We start from the raw sequence: 22,500 nt of genomic DNA, 5'->3' as shown, positions 1-22,500 counted from the left end.
TATGAAAAACCTCAGATATGGAACTCAATATGTAATTAATCTACTGTAAAAATTTCAGTTCAAAATTTATTCGTTTGATATGGTTTCTTGATTTTTAAATTTTATGATTCTCTGCAGAATTTTTGGACTAAGAATTATACCCATTCTTTATACATGAATTTAACTCCTCAGATTTCTTAACCGTATATATATATATACAAAATACATAAACCTACAACCTCTCCATTAATGAACTAAATAATAATACAGTAAGGATAAAGAACAAAAACAAAGAGAAGAAGAAAGATAGAGACCTACCACACACCCAAAAGTTCTTCCTTGTTTGCAACCCCCTTTTTTTGTTCTTTTCCTTTTGTCTCAACCTCTCTCTCCCCGTGGCCGTTGGTCCTTGTAGGTGGGGAAGTCAAAAGACGGTTCGGTGATGGTGGCGGACGATGGTGGCTACTACGGAAGAGAAAGAAACGTAATCTCATTAGAAAAAAGATAGTGTAAAGTTTAAATATTGGTAGTAGTATAATCGTAAACTTATCCCACATCGTTTAAAAACAACGCATAATCTTTGAATATAAGGGTTAATAGAGACATCTAATAATTGCCGAGCTAAGTAGCATTAGCTTATGACTCAAGCGAGGGTACCAAAGTGGTTGGATGATGGTAAAGTTGATAGATGACTTCAACGCTTGAACTCAGGTTGTAACGCCCTCAAAATAAACCCATAATATCATACATTCAAGATATAGGAAAGAGATATTATATTACAATCATCAGATTATTCTTACAACATGTGTTACATATTGACAATAAAAGTAATCGCCCTATGGGCTTACAACTTCCCAAGACAACGCTTGGTTGCAAAAAGAGAGTGCAAACTCTATACAAAGAAAGCCCTTGGCTTGATATACATGTAATACAACAAAACAACAAAAGGTGGTCTAATAGCCTCAAGCCTTCCAAGCTATGTCCTTGGAGGTGGCATAACACCTGTACCTGAAAATGATGTCCTATATAGGGTGAGCCAACGCCCAGTAGAGATATGCTAAACATAGTATGAACAGTAACTAAAACGTTAGCAATTGATAAACGTTTAACTCTTACACAACAACTTATAACACATTACAATCCCATGACTAATATGACCATGTTCTATTCCAGTTTCCATTTCTTATCAAATTCTCAATTCATAACTATGACTCATAACTTGGCCAATCAATTTAAACCAGATCACATCTCATATCTACCATATTTCTATTTCAGGCGAGATAATAACTCATTTTAAACATTTCATACCTCATAATAGATACACATTTTAGTACTGTATCAATCTCAAACAAAACACTTCCATACTTCACAAATGATACACATTTTAGTGTTGTATCAATAACAAACAAAAACACTTCTATACTTCACAAATGATACACATTTTGGTGCTGTATCAATATCAAACAAAAATCCGGTTTAGAGGTCCATCCCCCATCTTCCAATAAACCGTGGAGTACATCCCCTATCTCCTCCCACACAAAACAATGTATATAAGCGATTATCATGTACAAATTCGATCAATCAATACAAAATTTTGATATATTATACCAACCGCCCTATTCAATAGCATACTCAACTGATTAGTTTTAGTTTGCCTAATCCCCATGCATTGTCTACAACCCTCAAGACTATCCTCCACCGATAGCCTAAAACAGTTATTTCTAAACAGAGGATAAATCCACCAAATGAATAAAATATCAACATTTTGTCTAGGTGAGCGATAAATTAATCCAACTACACCCTTTTAATCCCATACCTTTCTAATTTGAATATTTCCTATTCAATTTCTCATTTCCCTAAATTAATTATACAAATTAATTTATCATAACAATTAGGGCTTTTCTCCATATTCTCAACATCAACCCTAAGGCTCCAATATTACTAACAACCTCAACAATCTCTATTTTAGACCCAAAACACGTATGGATGAGTCAAATAAACAAAACCCCTCTTTTCAAAATAGCACATTTCAAAACCCTAACTTCCCAAATCAAACCATTTAAACAAAAGCCCAACATCTAGGTTAAAGTTCATAAAGATGAGTAGGAATCCCAACCTCGAAGTGAAGAACTCAAACGGAGATGATGACCAAAGACCAACGTGCTCCAAATCCCAAGTTTCTCAGATTAAAATGAAGCCCTCAACCCACTCTATCTTTTTAATAAAGGACTAAGGTTAGATACTCACCCTAGGTAGATCAATTCTTAGAGAGAAGACAAGTTTAGAGAGAGAGAGAGTTGGCTCTAGGGTTTCAAAAGAAAAGATGATGAAAAAATCATGTTTAACCTGCTGCTGCCTACTGATATATAACAGGCCATTAGGACCTTACAGTTACACCAAAAATAATGACCATTAAACAAGAAAATGGTTACACCAAAATAATGACCATTAACTAAGAAAATGGTTACACCAAAATAATGACCATTAACCAAGTTCATGAATTCTATTTAACCTCCATTTATGACCAAGAGGTTACCAAAGTAATGAAACCCCATAAATAAATATAAGATATTAAGGATTGGTCGCTCTAATGGACCACTAATAAGGATAGTAACTGAACCACTAATAAGGATATTAAATGAACCATTATGAAAATTTAATGGACACTAACCCTTGGTTTCCAAACGCAACCAACCTATTTTAAACCAACCCAACACGACCCAAGACTCATATACAAAGAGTAAAGGATGGAAACAGGAAAAAGACAACAACACATCCACGGAACCGAGTCTGAAATACAATTAAACAATGAAGGGAAAACCGGGATCGCTATACAAGTTGTTGCCAGCATAGTTGAACTCAGGCTAGACAAGTGAACCTGTAGGTTCCCTGGCTATAACTTTAGTTTAAGTCATTAGACGAACACTTTTTTTTTTCTTTTTTTTTTAAACATGTAGTAAAATAAAAAATTAATATTGTGATGATCAAGGATGGACTTTTATTTTTCATGTATAAAATAAATAAATTTGTATTGTTATGATCATGGATGGATCTTGAAAATTTGAAAATCTAAATATACTTTCCCACCCAGTGGATCAGTCCTTGGTGATGATTACAAAACATAGAAATGATGATTTTTTCTATTTCAATCAATAACATTTGGTGGGGTTGGCAACTAACCAAAAAAAAAATTATATTTTTTAACTTTACGTCAAAAATTTTACATTTTTTGTCTTTCTAGTGTAGATTGATCTAAAAACATCACCAACTTATTTTTCACTTTTATTTTTAATGAATTGTTTTTTTTTTTGTTTTTTTTATAACTTATTTGGTCCATATAGTCACGTAGACTCTAAAACGCAAACTTTGTTCAAAAAAAGTTCATCAAAAATGAACAAAAAAAAAAAGAAAAAAAAGAAAACCACAAGTTCACGGCCCAACCCGGATCTGTTTCCTAGTGGCCAGAGTCACCACACACAGTGAAATAATTTCCCTGGAGTAAAATAAACAGATTGTAACGCCCTCAAAATAATACATAAAACCCATCACTTTAGACATGCATTGATATAAAGGAAACCAACCATTTGTATTCATCAGAGTAATTCTTACAACAGTATTACATGTTAACAACAAAAGCAAATGCCCTATGGGCTTACAGCTTTCCAAGTCAACACCTGGTTACACAAAAGAAGAGTACTAACTCTATACAAAATAAGCCCTTGGCTTGATATACATGTAATACAACAAAATAAACAAAAAGAGTCTTCAACTCTCATCATCATCCAAGCTATGTCCTTGGAGGTGGCATACTACCTATACCTGAAAATAATGTCCCATAAAGGGTGAGCCAACGCCCAGTAGAGATATGCTAAACACAGTATGAGCAATAACTAAGACATTAGTAATTGATAAATGTTCAATTTCCATAAACCAATTCATAACCCATTTCCATTTCATGACCACTGTGTTCATGTTTCATTTCGTTTTCCATTTCTTATCAATTTCACAATTTGCATCAACGGCTCAGAACCTGGCCAACCACTTATATGAGACAGTGACTCATATTAAATGTTTCCCATTTTACAATAGATAAACATACTAGTTGTATCAACATCTCAACAGATAAGCATACAAGTTGTATCCACATTTCAACAGATAAGCATATTAGCTATATCAACAATTCCAAAGATAAGAATATGAGCTGTATCAACACATTAACTGACAAACATATGAGCTGTATCAGTGGAGTCCATCCCCTATCTCCTCCCAAACAACATCTGGTTTAGAGGTCCATCCCCTATCTTTCCCTAAACCGTGGAGTACATCCTCTATCTCCTCCCACACACACAACGTATATACACATAGGTCATATATACAATCAATCAATTCATAACATTAATGTATTCTATCAACTGTCATACTCTATGACATATCCAATTGATTAGTTTTAGTTTGCCTAATCATCATGCATTGTCTACAACAATCAAAACTACCCTCCACCGGTAGCCCAAGCAATTATTTCTAAACAGATAATAAAAGCTCCAACAGATAAAATATCAATGTTTTCAAAAGTGAGCGATTAATAAATCCAACTCCACTATTCTACTATATAATGAGCCAATTTCATTATTTCCAACTCAATTCCATATAACCACAATTTTTCCAAATTAATCATACCAATTAATTTATACAATGAATTAGGGTTTTCTACCCCATTTCCCAATATTGACCCAATGGTCTATATATCAACAACCAACAACAATATCATTATTTTGAAACCCATAATACAGATTTTAGAATCAAAATAACAAAACCCTCTTTTACACATTTTGAAACCCTAAGTCCCAAAATTACCCAACTTCAATACTTTATCAAAACAACCAAAAATCTATGTCAAAGACCATAAGAGTGAGTAGGAATCCCTACCTCAAACTCGGAGCCCAAGAGAAGAGGATGAAGAAAACCAAAATGTTCCAAACTCCAAGATCCACGGATCAAAACGAAGCCCTCGACAATCAACATAACTTTTACAAAGGCCAAAGAGGAGGAAAGGACTCTAACTAGATCAAACCCTAGAGGGAAGGGAGTTTCTAGAGAGAGAAGCTCTCAAATGGCATTTTGGAAAAGTAAGAGAGAGAGAGGAAGTGTAGAAAATGATTAAAAAATGGCCAGCAGCCCTCTGTTATACGACATTCCCGCTCGAGCGGAAAACACAACGCTCAAGCGTCAAGAACAAAAAACTAGGTCCGCTCGAGTGCAAGAAAGCCCGCTCAAGCACCAAGACACAAGAATAAAGCACATCCACTCAAGTGCGAAAACTAGTCCGCTCGAGCGTAGATTTTCATCTCCCAGAACTTTTCAGAAAAAGAACTACCCGCTCGAGCTCCAACAAGCCCGCTCGAGCGCAGTAAACCCGCTCAAGCGTAGAAAACACACCTGCAGAAGTTTTGCAGGGACACGAAATACTGGAAGGGTGTAAACCACGCTCGAGCGCAGAATGACCCGCTCGAGCGGACCATACAAAAACTAGGCAACAACAATGGGAGCCAAAGCTCTGCCAACCTGTAACAACCAAGCCCAACACAACCTATAACTCAAACAAATGGAATCAGAGGACGACAACAAGGTAGATACAACTACCAACTCCACGGAACCAAAGTCCGGAATACAACGGATACAGAAAGGGAAAACCGGGATCGCTATGTAGATGGTCCCTATAATCAATAAACATCAGTATCGCAATACGTGGTAGTTCACCATTATAAACATGAGACCAAAACAAATATTTTGCAGTATGCTAAGTTCACACATGTTTCAAAAATAATTTGATTCCATTGATAATATAATAATTTTATCAAAACAGTATAGTCCTGAAACAACAATTTAATTTTCTAACAGTTCAAGGCAAGGGAACATTTGTAAAAATATGTAGCATGAAACTACTCACCTGAAAACGAAATAATATAATCCTCGAATAGAGTATGAAAGTCCAACTAGTGCCCTGAACCAAGTATGAAGACTACTCGTCACTACTGATTTAAAAATACTAAAGAGTATAATAAATTATGTATCCCACGCTAAAGCGCACTAACACTGCTCAACCCCACTCACCGTTACTCTTAAATAGTACTTAAGTTCATGTTCTTCAAGGTCTAAAATTACCCAAAACATGGGTTCAAATCGAAACTTAATTAAAAGTAACTTTAAGATAAAACAGAGTTTTAAATAAACTTTCCGAATCTATTCGCTAATTTTGCAAATTACAAAACCCACTTCACGCTATTCAAAAAATTCCAAAACCCTCCAGATAACAACTAATATGTCCTAAGTTTGAAACCCAATTGGTCTCACTTGATTTGCTTATCAAAATAATTATTTACAATTAATTATATCTAAACTGGTTGCTTTCTACAGCACTTTAAAAAAATTAATGTTTCTCTTAGTATATACGAGCAATCAATGCAAGGCCAAAAATATAAGAAACTACACTTGTAACCGGTTCTAATGACACTAATTTGACAATTTTCGGATTTATAGCCAAAGAGAATGACACTCCCGAATTTACTGTTTTAAACCAGTTTTCTGGACAGATTTGAACGCATCAGTTTATACGGATTTTGACTCCTAAAAGTTATGAAAAACCTCAGATATGCCACTCAAAATGTAATTAATCTACTGTAAAAATTTCAGTTCAAAATTCATTTGTTTGATATGGTTTCTTAATTTTTAACATTTGTGATTCTGTGTAGAAGTTTTGGACTAAGAATTATACCCATTCTTTATACATGAATTTAACTCCTTAGATTTCTAAACCGTATATATATATACAAAATACATAAACCTACAACCTCTCTATCAATGAACTAACTAATAATTGAGTAAGGATAAAGAACAAAAACAAAGACAAGAAGAAAGATAGAGACCTACCACACACCCAAAAGTTCTTCCTTGTTTGCACCCCCTTTTTTTTTCTTTTTCTTTTCTCTCAGCCTCTCTCTCCCCGTGGCGGTTGGTCCTTGTAGGTGGGGAAGACAAAAGACGGTTCGGTTATGGTGACAGACAATGGCGGCTACTACGGAAGAGAAAGAAACATAATCTCATTAGAAAAAAGATAGTGTAAAGTTAAAATATTGGTAGTAGTAGAATCGTAAATCTATACCACGTCGTTCTTAATCTAATTAGAAAAAAGATAGTGTAAAGTTTAAATATTGGTAGTAGTATAATCGTAAACTTATCCCACATCGTTTAAAAACAACGCGTAATGTTTGAATATACAGGGTGATTGAGACATCTAATAATTGCCGAGCTAAGTAGCGCTAGCATATGACTCTGGCGAGGGCACCAAAGTGGTTGGATGATGGTAAAGTTGATAGATGGCTTCAACGCTTGAACTCAGGTTGTGGCCAGCATAGTTGAACTCAGGCTAGACTAGTGAACCTGTAGGTTCCCTGGCTATAACTTTAGTTTAAGTTATTGGACAGCAATTATTTTTTTATTTTTTATTTTTTTTACGTGTAGTAAAATAAAAAATTAATATTGTGATCATCAAGGATGGACTTTTATTTTTCATGTATAAAATAAATATATTTGTATTGTTTTGATCATTGATGGATCTTGAAAATTTGAAAATCTAAATATACTTTCGCACCCTGTGGATCAGTCCTTGGTGATGATTACAAAACATAGAAATGATTATTTTTCCTATTTCAATCAATAACATTTGGTTGGGTTGGCAACTAACCAAAAAAAACTCTTTTTTTTTTCTTTTGAATATTATATTTTTTAAACTTGCGTCAAAGATTTTACCTTTTTTGTGTAACTTATTTGGTCCATATAGTCGTGTAGATTCTAAAACGCAAACTTTTTTCAAAAAAAGTTCATGAACGAAAAAAAAAAAGAAAACCACAAGTTCACTGCCCAATCCGGATCTGTTCCCTAGTGGCCAGACTCACCACACACAGGGGAATAATTTGCCTGGACTAAAATACACAGATGGTCCCAATAATCAATACACATCAGTATCGCAAAACTTGGTTGTTCACCATTATAAACATGGGACCAAAACAAATAGTTTACAGTGTGGTAAGTTCACACATGTTTCAGAAATAATTTTATTCGACTCATAATATAATAATTTTATCAAAACAGTATAGTCCTGAAACAACAATTTAATTTTCCAACAGTTCAAGGTAGGGAAACATTTGTAAAAATATGTAGCATGAAATTACTCACCTGAAAACGAAATAATATAATCCTCGAATAGAGTATGAAAGTCCAACTAGTGCCCTGAACCAAGTATGAAAACTACACGTCACTACTAATTTAAAAATACTAAAAAGAATAATAAATTAAGTATCCCACACTAAAGCGCACTAACACAGCTTAACCCCACTCACCATTACTCTTAAATAGTACCTAAGTTCATGTTCTTCAGGGTTTAAAATTACCCAAGACATGGGTTCAAATCGAAACTTAATTAAAAGTAACTTTAAGATAAAACAGAGTTTTAAACAAAATTTTGCAATCTATTTGCTGACTTTGAAAATTACAAAACCCACTCCACGCTATTAGAAAATTCCAAAACCCTCCAGATAACAACTAATATATCCTAAGTTTGAAACCCAATTGGTCTCACTTGATTTGCTTAGCAAAATAATTATTTACAATTAGTTATATCTAAATAGGTTGTTTTCTGCAGCACTTTAAAAAAATTAATGGTTCTCTTAGTGTACACGAGCAATCAACGCAAGGACAAAAATTTAAGAAACTAGACTCGTAACCGGTTCTAATGACACTAATTTGATACTTTTTGGATTTATATCCAAGGAGAATGACACTCCCGAATTTACTGTTTTAAACCAGTTTTCTGGACAGATTTGAACGCATCAGTTTATACACATTTTGACTACCAAAAATTATGAAAAAGCTCAGCTATGCAACTCAAAATGTAATTAATCTACTGTAAAAATTTCAATTCAAATTCATTCGTTTGATATGGTTTCTTGATTTTTAAAGTTTGTGATTCTGTGCAGAATTTTTCGACCCATTCTTTATACATGAATTTAACTCCTCAGATTTCTTAATCGTATATATATATATATACAAAATACATAAATCTACAACCTCTCCATCAATGAACTAACTAATAGAGTAAGGATAAAGAACAAAAACAAAGACAAGAAGAAAGATTGAGACCTACCACACACCCAAAAGTTCTTACTTGTTTGCACCCCCCTTTTTTTTCTTTTTCTTTTATCTCTCTCTCCCCGTGGCGGTTGGTCCTTGTAGGTGGTGAAGACAAAAGACAGTTCGGTGATGGTGGCAGACAATGGCGGCTACTACGAAAGAGAAAGAAACATAATCTCATTAGAAAAAAGATAGTGTAAAGTTTAAATATTGGTAGCAGTAGAATCGTAAATCTATCCCACATCGTTCATAATCTAATTAGAAAAAAGATAGTGTAAAGTTTAAATATTGGTAGTAGTATAATCGTAAACTTATCCCACATCGTTTAAAAACAACGCATAATCTTTGAATATATGGAGTGATTGAGACATCTAATAATTGCCGAGCTAAGTAGCGTTAGCTTATGACTCAAGCGAGGATACCAAAGTGGTTGGATAATGGTAAAGTTGATAGATGGCTTCAACGCTTGAACTCAGGTTGTGGCCAGCATAGTTGAACTCAGGCTAGACTAGTGAACTAGTAGATTCCCTGGCTATAGCTTTCGTTTATGTCATTGGACGACCATCATTTTTTTTTCTTTTGAATATTATATTTTTTAAATTTGCGTCAAAGATTTTACATTTTTTGTGTATCTAGTGTAGAATGATCTAAAAAACTCACCAACTTATTTTCACTTTTATTTTTAATGATTTTTTTTTCATGTTTTTATAACTTATTTGGTCCATATAGTCGTGTAGATTCTAAAACGTAAACTTTTTTAAAAAAAAGTTCAACAAAAATGAAGAAAAAAAAAATCCACAGGTTCACGGCCCAACCCGGATCTGTTCCCTAGTGGCCAAAGTCATCACACACAGTGGACTAATTTCCCTAGACTAAAATACACAGATGGTCCCAATAATCAATACACATCAGTATCGCAAAACGTGGTAGTTTACCATTATAAACATGAGACCAAAACAAATAGTTTACAGTATACAAAGTTCACACATGTTTCAGAAATAATTTGATTCGATTGATAATATAATAATTTTATCAAAACGGTTTAGTCCTGAAACAACAATTTAATTTTCCAGCAGTTCAAGGTAGGGGAACATTTATAAAAATATGTAGCATGAAACTAGTCACCTGAAAACGAAATAATATAATCCTCGAATAGAGTATGAAAGTCCAACTAGTGCCCTGAACCAAGTATGAAGACTACACATCACTACTAATTTAAACATACTAAAGAGAATAATAAATTAAGTATCCCACACAAAAGCGCACTAACTCAGCTCAACGCCACTCACCATTACTCTTAAATAATACCTAAGTTCAAGTTTTTCAGGGTCTAAAATTACCCAAGATATGGGTTCAAATTGAAACTTAATTAAAAGTAAATTTAAGATAAAACAGAGTTTTAAACAAACTTTCCCAATAAATTCGCTAACTTTGAAAATTACAAAACCCACTCCATGCTATTCAAAAAATTCCAACACCCTCCAGATAACAACTAATATATCCTAAGTTTCAAACCCAGTTGGTCTCACTTGATTTGCTTATCAAAATAATTATTTACAATTAATTATATCTAAACATGTTGTTTTCTGCAGCACTTTAAAAAAATTAATGCTTCTCTTAGTATACACGAGAAATCAATGCAAGACAAAAAAATGTAAGAAACTAGACTCGTAACCGGTTCTAATGACACTAATTTGATAATTTTTGGATTTCTACCCAAAGAGAACGACACTCCCAAATTTAATGTTTTAAACCAATTTTCTGGACAGATTTCAACGCATCAGTTTGTATGGATTTTGACTCCCAAAAAATTTGAAAAACTTCAGATATACAACTCAATATGTAATTAATTTACTGTAAAAATTTCAGTTCAAAATTCATTCGTTTGATATGGTTTTTGATTTTTAAAGCTTGTGATTCTGTGCAGAATTTTTTGACTAAGAATTATACCCATTCTTTGTACATGAATTTAACTCCTCAAATTTCTTAACCGTATATATATATATATATACAAAATGAATAAACCTAGTGGCCAGAGTCACCACAGATAGTCTAATAATTTCCCTGGACAAAAATACACAGATGGTCCCAATAATCAATACACATTAGTATCGCAAAACGTGGTAGTTCACCATTATAAACGTGAAACAAAAACAAACAGTTTACAGTATGCTAAGTTCACACATGTTTCAGAAATAATTTGATTCCATTGATAATATAATAATTTTATCAAAACCGTTTAGTCCTGAAACAACAATTTAATTTTCCAACAGTTCAAGGTAGGAGAACATTTATAAAATAATTCTTGAAAACGAAATAATATAATCCTCAGATAGAGTATGAAAGTCCAACTAGTGCCCTGAACCAAGTATGAAGACTACACGTCACTACTAATTTAAAAATACTAAAGAGAATAATAAATTAAGTATCTCACACTAAAGTGCACTAACACAGCTCAACCCCACTCACCGTTACTCTTTAATAATACCTAAGTTCATGTTCTTCAAGGTCTAAAATTACCCAAGACATAGGTTCACTTCGAAACTTAATTAATAGTAACTTTAAGATAAAACAGAGTTTTAAACAAACTTTCCCAATCAATTCGCTAAGTTTGAAAATTACAAAACCCACTCCACGCTATTCCAAAAATTCGACAACCCTCCAGATTATAAGTAATATATCCTAAGTTTCAAACCCAATTGGTCTCAATTGATTTTCTTGTCAAAATAATTATTTCCAATCAATTATATCTAAATAGGTTGTTTTCTGCAGCACTTTAAAAAAATTAATGGTTCTCTTAGTATACACGAGCAATCAAAGCAAGGCCAAGAATATAAGAAACTAGACTCGTAACCGGTTCTAATGACACTAATTTGATAATTTTTGGATTTATACCTAAAGGGAACGTCGGTCCCGAATTTACTGTTTTAAACTAGTTTTTTGGACAGATTTGAACGCATCGGTTTATATGGATTTTGACTCCAAAAAATTATGAAAAACTTCAGATATGCAACTTAATGTATAATTAATCTACTTTAAAAATTTCAGTTCAAAATTCATTCGTTTGATATGGTTTTTTGATTTTTAAAGTTTGTGATTCAGTGCAGAATTTTTTGACTAAGAATTATACCCGTTCTTTATACATGAATTTAATTCCTCAGATTTCTTAACCGTATATATATACAAAATACATAAACCTGCAACCTCTCCACCAATGAACTAAATAATAATAGAGTAACGATAAAGAACAAAAACAAAGAGCAGAAGAACGATAGAGACCTACCACACACACAAAAGTTCTTCCTTTTTTGCAACCCCTTTTTTTTTACTTTTTCTTTTCTCTCAACCTCTCTCTTCCCGTGGCAGTTGGTCCTTGTAGGTGGGAAAGACAAAAGACGGTTCGGTGATGGTCGCGGATGATGGCGGGTACTATGGAAGAGAAAGAAACATAATCTCATTAGAAAAAAGATAGTGTAAAGTTTAAATATTGGAAGCAGTATAATCGTAAACTTATCCCACATCGTTTAAAAACAACGCGTAATGTTTGAATATAAAGGGTGATTGAGACATCTAATAATTGCCGAGCTAAGTAGCGCTAGCATATGACACAAGCGAGGGTACCAAAGTGGTTGGATGATGGTAAAGTTGATAGATGGCTTCAACGCTTGAACTCAGGCTAGACCAGCGAACCTGTAGGTTCTAGCTAGCTTGGTTGAACTTAGGCTAAACCGAGTAAACCACTAGGCTCTAGCTAGCTTGGTTGAACTCAGGCTAGACCGAGTAAACCTCTAGGTTCTACCAAGCTTAGTTAAACCTTGTAGGTTGTGGTCAGCTTAGTTGAACTCAGGCCAGACGAGTGAACATGTGAGTTGTGGCGAGCTTAGTTGAACTCAGGCCAGACAGTGAACCTGTAGGTTCTCTGGCTATAGCTTTAGTTTAAGTCATTGGACAACCACCACCTCTTTTTTTTTTCGTTTTTTACGTGCAGTAGAAAATAAAAAATTAATATTGTGATGATCAGGGGTGGACTTTTATTTTTCATGTATAAAATAAATAAATTTGTACTGTTATGAACATGGATGGATCTTGAAAATTTGAAAATCTAAATATACTTTCGCACCGTGTGGATCAGTCCTTGGTGATGATTACAAAACATAAAAATGACGATTTTTTCTATTTCAATCAATAACATTTGGTGGGTTCAGCAACTAACCAAAAAAATTGATTTTTTTTTTCTTTTGAATATTAGATTTTTTAAATTTGCATCAAAGAATTTACATTTTTTGTGTATCTAATGTAGAATGATCTAAAAACATCAACAACTTATTTTCACTTTTATTTTTAATGAATTGTTTTTCATTTTTTTTTATAACTTATTTGGTCCATATAGTCGCGTAGATTCTAAAACGCAAACTTTTTTCAGAAAAAGTTCATCAAAAATGAACGGAAAAAAAAAACTACAAGTTCACGGCCCAACCCAAATCTGTTCCCTAGTGGCCAGAGTCACCACACGCAGTGGAATAATTTCCCTGGACTAAAATACACAGATAGTTCCAATAGTCAATACACATCAGTATCACAAAACGTGGTAGTTCACCATTATAAACGTGAGACCAAAACAAACAGTTTACAGTATGCTAAGTTCACACATGTTTCATAAATAATTTGATTCCATTGATAATATAATAATTTTATCAAAACAGTTTAGTCCTGAAACAACAATTTAATATTCCAACAGTTCAAGGTAGGGGAACATTTATAAAAATATGTAGCATGAAGCTACTCACTTGAAAATGAAATAATATAATCCTCGGATAGAGTATGAAAGTCCAACTAGTGCCCTGAACCAAGTATGAAGACTACACGTCACTACTAATTTAAAAATACTAAAGAGAATAATAAATTAAGTATCCCACACTAAAGCGCACTAACACAGCTCAACCCCACTCACCATTACTCTTAAATAATACCTAAGTTCATATTCTTCATGGTCTACAATTACCCAAGACATAGGTTCAATTCGAAACTTAATTAAAAGTAAATTTAAGATAAAACAGAGTTTCAAACAAACTTTCCCAATCAATTCGCTAAGTTTGAAAATTACAAAATCCACTCCACGCTATTCCAAAAGTTCCACAACCCTCCATATAATAAGTAATATATCCTAAGTTTCAAACCCAATCGGTCTCAATTGATTTGCTTGTCAAAATAATTATTTACAATTAATTATATCTAAACAGGTTGTTTTCTGCAGCACTATAAAAAAATTAATGGTTCTCTTAGTATACAATAGCAATAAATGCAAGGCCAAGAATGTAAGAAACTAGACTCGTAACCGGTTCTAATGACACCAATTTGATAATTTTTGGATCTATACCCAAAGAGAACGACACTCCCGAATTTACTGTTTTAAACAAGTTTTCTGGACAGATTTAAACGCATCGGTTTATATGGATTTTGACTCCCAAAAATTATGAAAAACTTCAGCTATGCAGCTAAATATGTAATTAATCTACTGTAAAAATTTCAGTGTAAAATTCATTCGTTTGATTTGGTTTCTTGATTTTTAAAATTTGTGATTCTGTGTAGAATTTTTGGACTGAGAATTATACCCATTCTTTATACATGAATTTAACACCTCAGATTTCTTAACCGTATATATATACAAAATACATAAACCTACAACCTCTCCACCAATGAACTAAATAATAATAGAGTACGGATAAGGAACAAAAACAAAGGGAGAAGAAAGATAGAGACCTATCACACACACAAAAGTTCTTACTTGTTTGCGACCCCTTTTTTTTCCATTTTCTTTTCTCTCAACCTCTCCCTTCCCATGGCAGTTGGTCCTTGTGGGTGGGAAAGACAAGAGACGGTTCGATGATGGTGGCGGACGATGGCGGCTACTACGGAAGAGAAAGAAACATAATCTCATTAGAAAAAAGATAGTGTAAAGTTTAAATATTTGTAGTAGTAGAATCGTAAATCAATTCCAACATCGTTCATAATCTAATTAGAAAAAAGATAGTGTAAAGTTTAAATATTGGCAGTAGTGTAATCGTAAACTTATCCCACATCGTTTAAAAACAACGCATAATGTTTGAATATAAGGGGTGATTGATACATCTAATAATTGCCGAGCTAAGTAGCGTTAGCTTATGACTCAAGCGAGGGCACCAAAGTGGTTGGATGATGGTAAAGTTGATAGACGGCTTCAACGCTTGAACTTAGGCTAGACCAGCGAACCTGTAGGTTCTAGCTAGCTTGGTTGAACCCAGGCTAAACCGAGTAAACCACTAGGTTCTAGCTAGCTTGGTTGAACTCAGGCTAGACCGAGTAAACCTCTCGGTTCTACCAAGCTTAGTTAAACCCTGTAGGTTGTGGTCAGCTTGGTTGAACTCAGGCTAGACAGTGAACCTGTAGGTTCTCTGGCTATAGCTTTAGTTTAAGTCATTGGACAACCACCACTTTTTCTTTTTTTCTTTTTTACGTGTAGTAGAAAATAAAAAATTAATATTGTGATGATCCTGGATGGACTTTTATTTTTCATGTATAAAATAATTAAATTTGTACTATTATGATCATGGATGGATCTTGAAAATTTGAAAATCTAAATATACTTTCACACCCTGTGGATCAGTCCTTGGTGATGATTACAAAACATAAAAATGATGATTTTTTCTATTTCAATCAACATCATTTGGTGGGTTAGGCAACTAACCAAAAAAACTCATTTTTTTTTCTTTCGAATATTAGATTTTTTAAATTTGTATAAAAGATTTTACATTTTTTGTGTATCTAATGTAGAATGATCTAAAACCATCACCAACTTATTTTCACTTTTATTTTTAACGAATTGTTTTTCATTTTTTTTTATAACTTATTTGGTCCATATAGTTGCATAGATTCTAAAACGCAAACTTTTTTCAGAAAAAGTTCATCAAAAATGAACGAAAAAAAAAACTACAAGTTCACGGCCCAACATGGATCTGTTCCGTAGTGGCCAGAGTCACCACACACAGTGGAATAATTTCCCTGGACTAAAATACACAGATGGTCCCAATAATCAATACACATCAGTATCGCAAAACATGGTAGTTCACCATTATAAACGTGAGACCAAAACAAATAGTTTACAGTATGCTAAGTTAACACATGTTTCAGAAATAATTTGATTCCATTGATAATATAATAATTTTATCAAAACAATTTAGTCCTGAAACAACAGTTTAATTTTCCAACAGTTCACGGTAGAGAAACATTTATAAAAATATGTAGCATGAAGCTACTCACTGGAAAACGAAATAATATAATCCTCGGACAGTGTATGAAAGTCCAACTAGTGCCCTGAACCAAGTATGTGTTCGACAATCTTCACTGTATTTAAAAGGTTTAATTCTATTGTGTACACAACAACAATTAGAACTTAAAGAAATAAAGAAAAGGAGAGAATTTGTTTGATTACAAAAATCAAACTCGAAATAAAAATAAATAAATAAAAACAGATTTTATTTTGTTACAAAAACAAAATGTAAATCTGATTTTAATAAATAAAAACAACACTGAAAATAAATTAAATAACTTGATTTAATTTGTTCGAATTATTTTCTGATCAAGTCCAATGTTTGACACTGTGTCCTTAAGACAAATTCGTCCTCTCCACGGTGCTTTCAGAATTTGGACGTCTATCTCCCAGGATGAAATGATCTACCACAAACAATAGCAGCACTGCAAATTGTTTGCCTTACGAACACACTAAGTGTTTATACTCTTTCTGTAACGCCCTCAAAATAATAACATTAAACCCATCAAATAAGACATGCATTGATATGTAAAAGTTCCACATTCTTCCATATATCAGAATTTCATTACATAAGTATTACATGTTAACAATAAATGCAAATGCCCTATGGGCTTACAGCTTTCCAAGTTAACACTTGGTTACAACAAAAGAGTACTAACTCATTACACATTAAGCCCTTGGCTTGAATTACATGTAATACATCAAAAAGTAAACGACAAAAGTATGTCCGCCTCTAGCCTCCCAAGCTATGCCCTTGGAGGTGGCATGCTACCTGTACCTGAAAATGATATTCCCATATAGGGTGAGCCACAGCCCAGTAGAAATACACTAAACCAACCATGAACAATGACTAAAAGATTAGCAATTGATAGATGGCCAACACTAATACATTCACATAAATCACATATTTATGTCATACGACTTATGAGTCCAAGTTACTTTTCATTTTCCCCTTTTTCAACAGATAGGCATATAAGCTCTATCCACATTCTCAACAGATATGTATAAAAACTATATCCCACATTCACAGATAAGCATATAAGCTATATCCACATTCTCAACAGATATGTATAACAACAATATCCCATATTCACAGATAAGCATATGAGCTATATCCACACTTCACAAAGATAAGCATATAAGCTCTATCTTCACTTCTCTAGACAAGCATATGAGCTGTATCTACGGAGTTCATCCCCTATCTTCTCCCAATACTATCCGGTTTAGAGGTACATCCCCTATCTTCCCCTAAACCGCGGAGTACATCCCCCATCTCCTCCTCTACACAAACGTATACAAACACATTGGTTCTATATACAATCACTCAATACATACAGTTAATGTATTCTATCAACCGTCAAATTCCATGACACATTCCATTGATTAGTTTCCGTTTGCCTAATCATCATGCATTGTCTACAACAATCACGACTATCCTCCACCGATAGCCCAAAGCAGTTATTTCTAAACAGAAAATAAATGCACAATGGATATTCAATCAACATTTCATTTCCTTATTTCTCACAATTAATTATCCCAATTAATCAAACAATGTAATTAGGTCGTTATCCATAATTACCATTTCAACCCTTAGGTCCCATTTTCATCAATGATTCAACATTTATTCCATTTCTCTATGCCAAACATGCGTCTAGGTTTATTATGAATAAAACCCCAACTTTTGTAAAATAACACAAAAGCCCCAAACTTTTTCAAAATTATCAAACCAACCCCAACATCTCAAAATACTAAAATTTAAAGACAAAATCCATAGAGAGGAGTAGGATATCCCTCCCTCGAAGTTTGAGCCAAAAAGGAGATGAAGACTCGAAGATCAACGTGTTCCAAATCCAAACTTTTTCAGATTAAAACAAAGCTCTCAACGCCCTCTATCTTTTTAACAAAGGCCCTAGGCTAGATTCACACTCTAGGGAGATCAATTCTTAGAGAGAGTGTAAGTTTAGAGAGAGAGAGTCTCGGATCTAGGGTTTGATCAAAAAAAGAAAGTGAAAAACTGAAGTTCAAAATCGCTACTGTCCGCTGATATAAAACACGCTCGCTCGAGCAAAGACTTCGTCGCTCGAGCGACCAGACACAGAAAACTCTCGCTCGAGCCAAGAAGTTCTCGCTCGAGCCAAAAACTCAGAAGTGCACTCGAGCGAAAGAATGCTCGCTCGAGCCAACAACTCAAACCCTCAGGTCTGCAACCAAAAGCTCGCTCGAGCGACAGACCTCTCGCTCGAGCGAAGAACAAACCAGACCGCTCGAGCCAAGAAATGCAACTCTCAGGTCCAGAACCAGACGCAATCGCTCGCTCGAATGAAGCCACTCTGGCTCGATCCACCAGACACAAACTCAACTCTCGCTCGAGCGACCAACTCCTCGCTCGCGCGAAGGTCCAAAAATCTGGGCAGCAGCACTAGGCTCCCAAACACAACCAACCTGTAACAAACCTTCCCAACACATCCTATAACTCAATATACAAAGTAAAGAGGATGTAAACAAGATAATAAACAACTACCAACATCCACGGACACATGTCCGGATCACTGTACAACAAGGGTAAACCCGGGATCGCTATACTTTCTTTCAGAAATAAAATGCAACAAAATGAAGAATAGAATAAGCAGAGGTGAAATACGAAATTTCTGAATGAATAACATCAAATGAGGGTGGTCCTATTTATAGATGTAAAGGTGGCTCTTGGTTTTAAATTGAACAGGTATGATACCTGTTGGTTTTGAATTCAAACAGATTTGAATCTGTTAATAATTCAAACAGATAGCAAAAAAGGAAAAGGGCCCTGTTTGGGTGTGCATTAATTCCAAACTAGTTTATTTCTGTTTGAAAACGGGAAGAGCCCTGTTTGGATGTACAGAAAATCCAAATCAGTTTAATTCGAATTCTAGATTTTATTGTACCAAAAATAAAATTAAATTCAAATGTTTTTTGCCCAAAAAGATTAGTATTGGGCCGAATAAGCCCAACCCAACCACACACCACGCACCCGCGCCCAAGCCCAGCCCAACCCACCCGACCGGACGGACGGCGGCTGCGGCGCGTGCGCGCATGTGTTGTGATTTTTGGGTCCAATGGGTATAGCCCATTTTGCCCATAACCTCTCCCTCTAAAACACTTGGGTACCCCTTGGGGCACACCCCAAGTACCAAACCCATGCCTTATAAACCATTTCAAAACTTCCCACCAAATCAATGTGGGACAAGCCATTTTACAACCTTAAGGAATTTCCACCAAAACTCCATTTCCATGGAGCACACTTTGGCTTCAATTTCCCATTCACTCGGTAATGATTTTGAGCAACCAAATATACCACGTGAATCACAACGCGGCATAGAACGCGTTACCACTTTGACTCAAGTAAATCGACGCTCGGGGCCCACCTAAAAAATAGACCAAACTTGAGAAAAAATTCTGGTTTTACCCAGAATTTTTCTACCATTTCCAACAATCCCCCACATGAATGGAATTTGATGACAACGGAAATGCAACAATATGTAGACTTTAACGAAAGAGTATAAGTCGAAAATATCTTGCATCAGGATAGGTAGTTTTCGACCTTGAACCTTCCCTAGTGATAACCTATCGGACTTACAGGCCAACCAATGGACGCGATGCCTTGAATTGTTCAGCCGTTTGTGTAAGCCAAGACAATAGATTTCACACAAAATATCTTCTAACACATCGTGGTTCTCACTGTTGTGTTCATTTTGGCCTTGAACGCGCCTAGTTTTCATAAGTGTTTCTAGAGAATTTAGCCTTTTCATTCTCATAGAACCGGCCCCAGTTCAACACTCATATAGGTGATTCTTATTGTGAGTATCTCCTTATACTCGTCTTGATTTTATACCTTAATCAAGATATAAGTAATCATTAAAAGCAAAGCTTATCCTTATACCTCTGTATACAACATATGTTGCAGATATCACTCTCACCATAGGAATGGGTAGGGAATTTTTTTTAATCCCTAGGTGATTTCTGGTGAGCCATACATAACTTAGTTGTCCCTTTGAACTTAGTTCTTGGGATCTCCATTCATATAAGTAGGGTTACCATTATGACGACTCTTATGTAATAGACTTTAATCCCATCCCCTTCGATGAACTATACACTAGCTCTTTTGTCAAACCTTTTGTTAACGGATCCGCAATATTCTCTTTAGATTTTATATAATCTATTGAGATTATTCCATTTGACAACAATTTCCTTACGGTATTATGTCGACGACGAATATGTCGTGACTTACCATTATATATATGATTCTGTGCCCTGCCTATTGCAGATTGACTATCACAATGAATGCAAATAGCTGGCACAGGTTTTGGCCACATTGGAATGTTTTCTAAGAAGTGACGAAGCCATTCTGCTTCTTCTCCTGCTTTGTCCAAAGCATTGAACTCGGATTCCATTGTGGATCGTGCGATGCAAGTTTGTTTCGTGGATTTCCAAGAAACAGCAGCGCCTCCTAGAATAAAGACATATCCACTTGTGGATTTTGAATCTTTAGTATCCGATATCCAATTTGCATCACAATAACCTTCAAGTACTGCTAGATATCGAGTAAAGTTCAAACCAAGATCACGGGTGAATCTTAGATATCTAAGAACCCGAATGATCGCTTTCCAATGGTCTTCTCCGGGGTTACTAGTGTACCTACTCAATTTATTGATAGCATAAGCTATATCAGGACGAGTACAATTCATTAGGTACATCAGGCTTCCAATGATTTGGAAGTATTTTAACTGAGACACTGCATCACCTTTATTTTTCAATAAATAAGGATTGACGTTTACAGGTGTTCTAGCTAAATTCATATCATCCTTGATAAATTTACCAAGAATTTTCTCAATATAATGTGATTGAGATAATGCAAATCCGTCAGATGTTTTAGTAATTTTCATTCCTAGTATAACATCTGCGACCCCCATATCTTTCATATCAAATCTTTTGTTAAGCATCTGCTTAGTTGATTTGATCAAGTTTTGACTGCTTCCAATGATAAGCATGTCATCCACATAAAGACAAACTATGACATATCCTTGGTCAGTGTTTTTAACATAGACGCATTTGTCACATTCGTTTATCTTAAACCCATTAGTAAGCATTGCATAATCAAATTTTTCATGCCATTGCTTAGGTGCTTGTTTTAATCCATAAAGGGATTTTACAAGTCGACAAACTTTCTCTTCTTGTCCTGATACTACAAACCCTTCGAGTTGCTCGATATAGATCTCTTCATTTATATCACCGTTTAAGAAAGCTGTCTTAACATCCATTTGATGTATTTCTAAATTAAACAACGCTGCTATAGAAATAAGCATGCGAATGGATGTTATTCTTGTCACAGGGGAATATGTGTCAAAATAGTCCAGACCTTCCTTTTGTCTGTAACCTTTAACAATAAGTCTTGCTTTATACTTGTCAATTGAACCATCTGCTTTCATTTTTCTCTTGAATATCCATTTATATCCAAGAGGTTTAGAACCTGGTGGAAGATCCACCAATTCCCAAGTATGATTTTTCATAATGGATTCAATTTCATTATTAACAGCCTCTTTCCACAAAAGTGCTTCAGGACCTGTCATTGCTGCCTTAAAGCTTTGAGGTTCATTTTCTAACAAGTATATCAGAAAATCTGGACCAAAGGATTTTGATGTTCTCGCTCTTTTACTTCGTCTTGGTTCATCATCAGTTAAATCCTGTTGGTTGAGGCTATTACTAGTCTCTTGTGTTTGATTGTCATTAGTCTCTTGACTTTGTGTACAATCATATGTTCTTTTCTGTGAACTTAATTCCTGTCCTTTCTTGTAAGGAAAGACATGTTCAAAAAACACAGCATTCCTTGACTCTATAATAGTGTTCACATTTATATCAGGTATTTCTGATTTATAAGTCAGAAACCGATATGCACTACTATTCTGAGCATAACCAATAAACACACAGTCTACTGTTTTTGGTCCAATCTTAGTCTTTTTAGGAACAGGAACTTCAACTTTTGCCAAACACCCCCA

This window comes from Camellia sinensis, unplaced genomic scaffold (genome assembly GCF_055761805.1).
Source record: "Camellia sinensis isolate YWXY unplaced genomic scaffold, ASM5576180v1 Unanchor6, whole genome shotgun sequence".
Taxonomy (NCBI): Eukaryota; Viridiplantae; Streptophyta; class Magnoliopsida; order Ericales; family Theaceae; genus Camellia; species Camellia sinensis.
Note: the sequence above shows the minus strand (reverse complement) of the source record.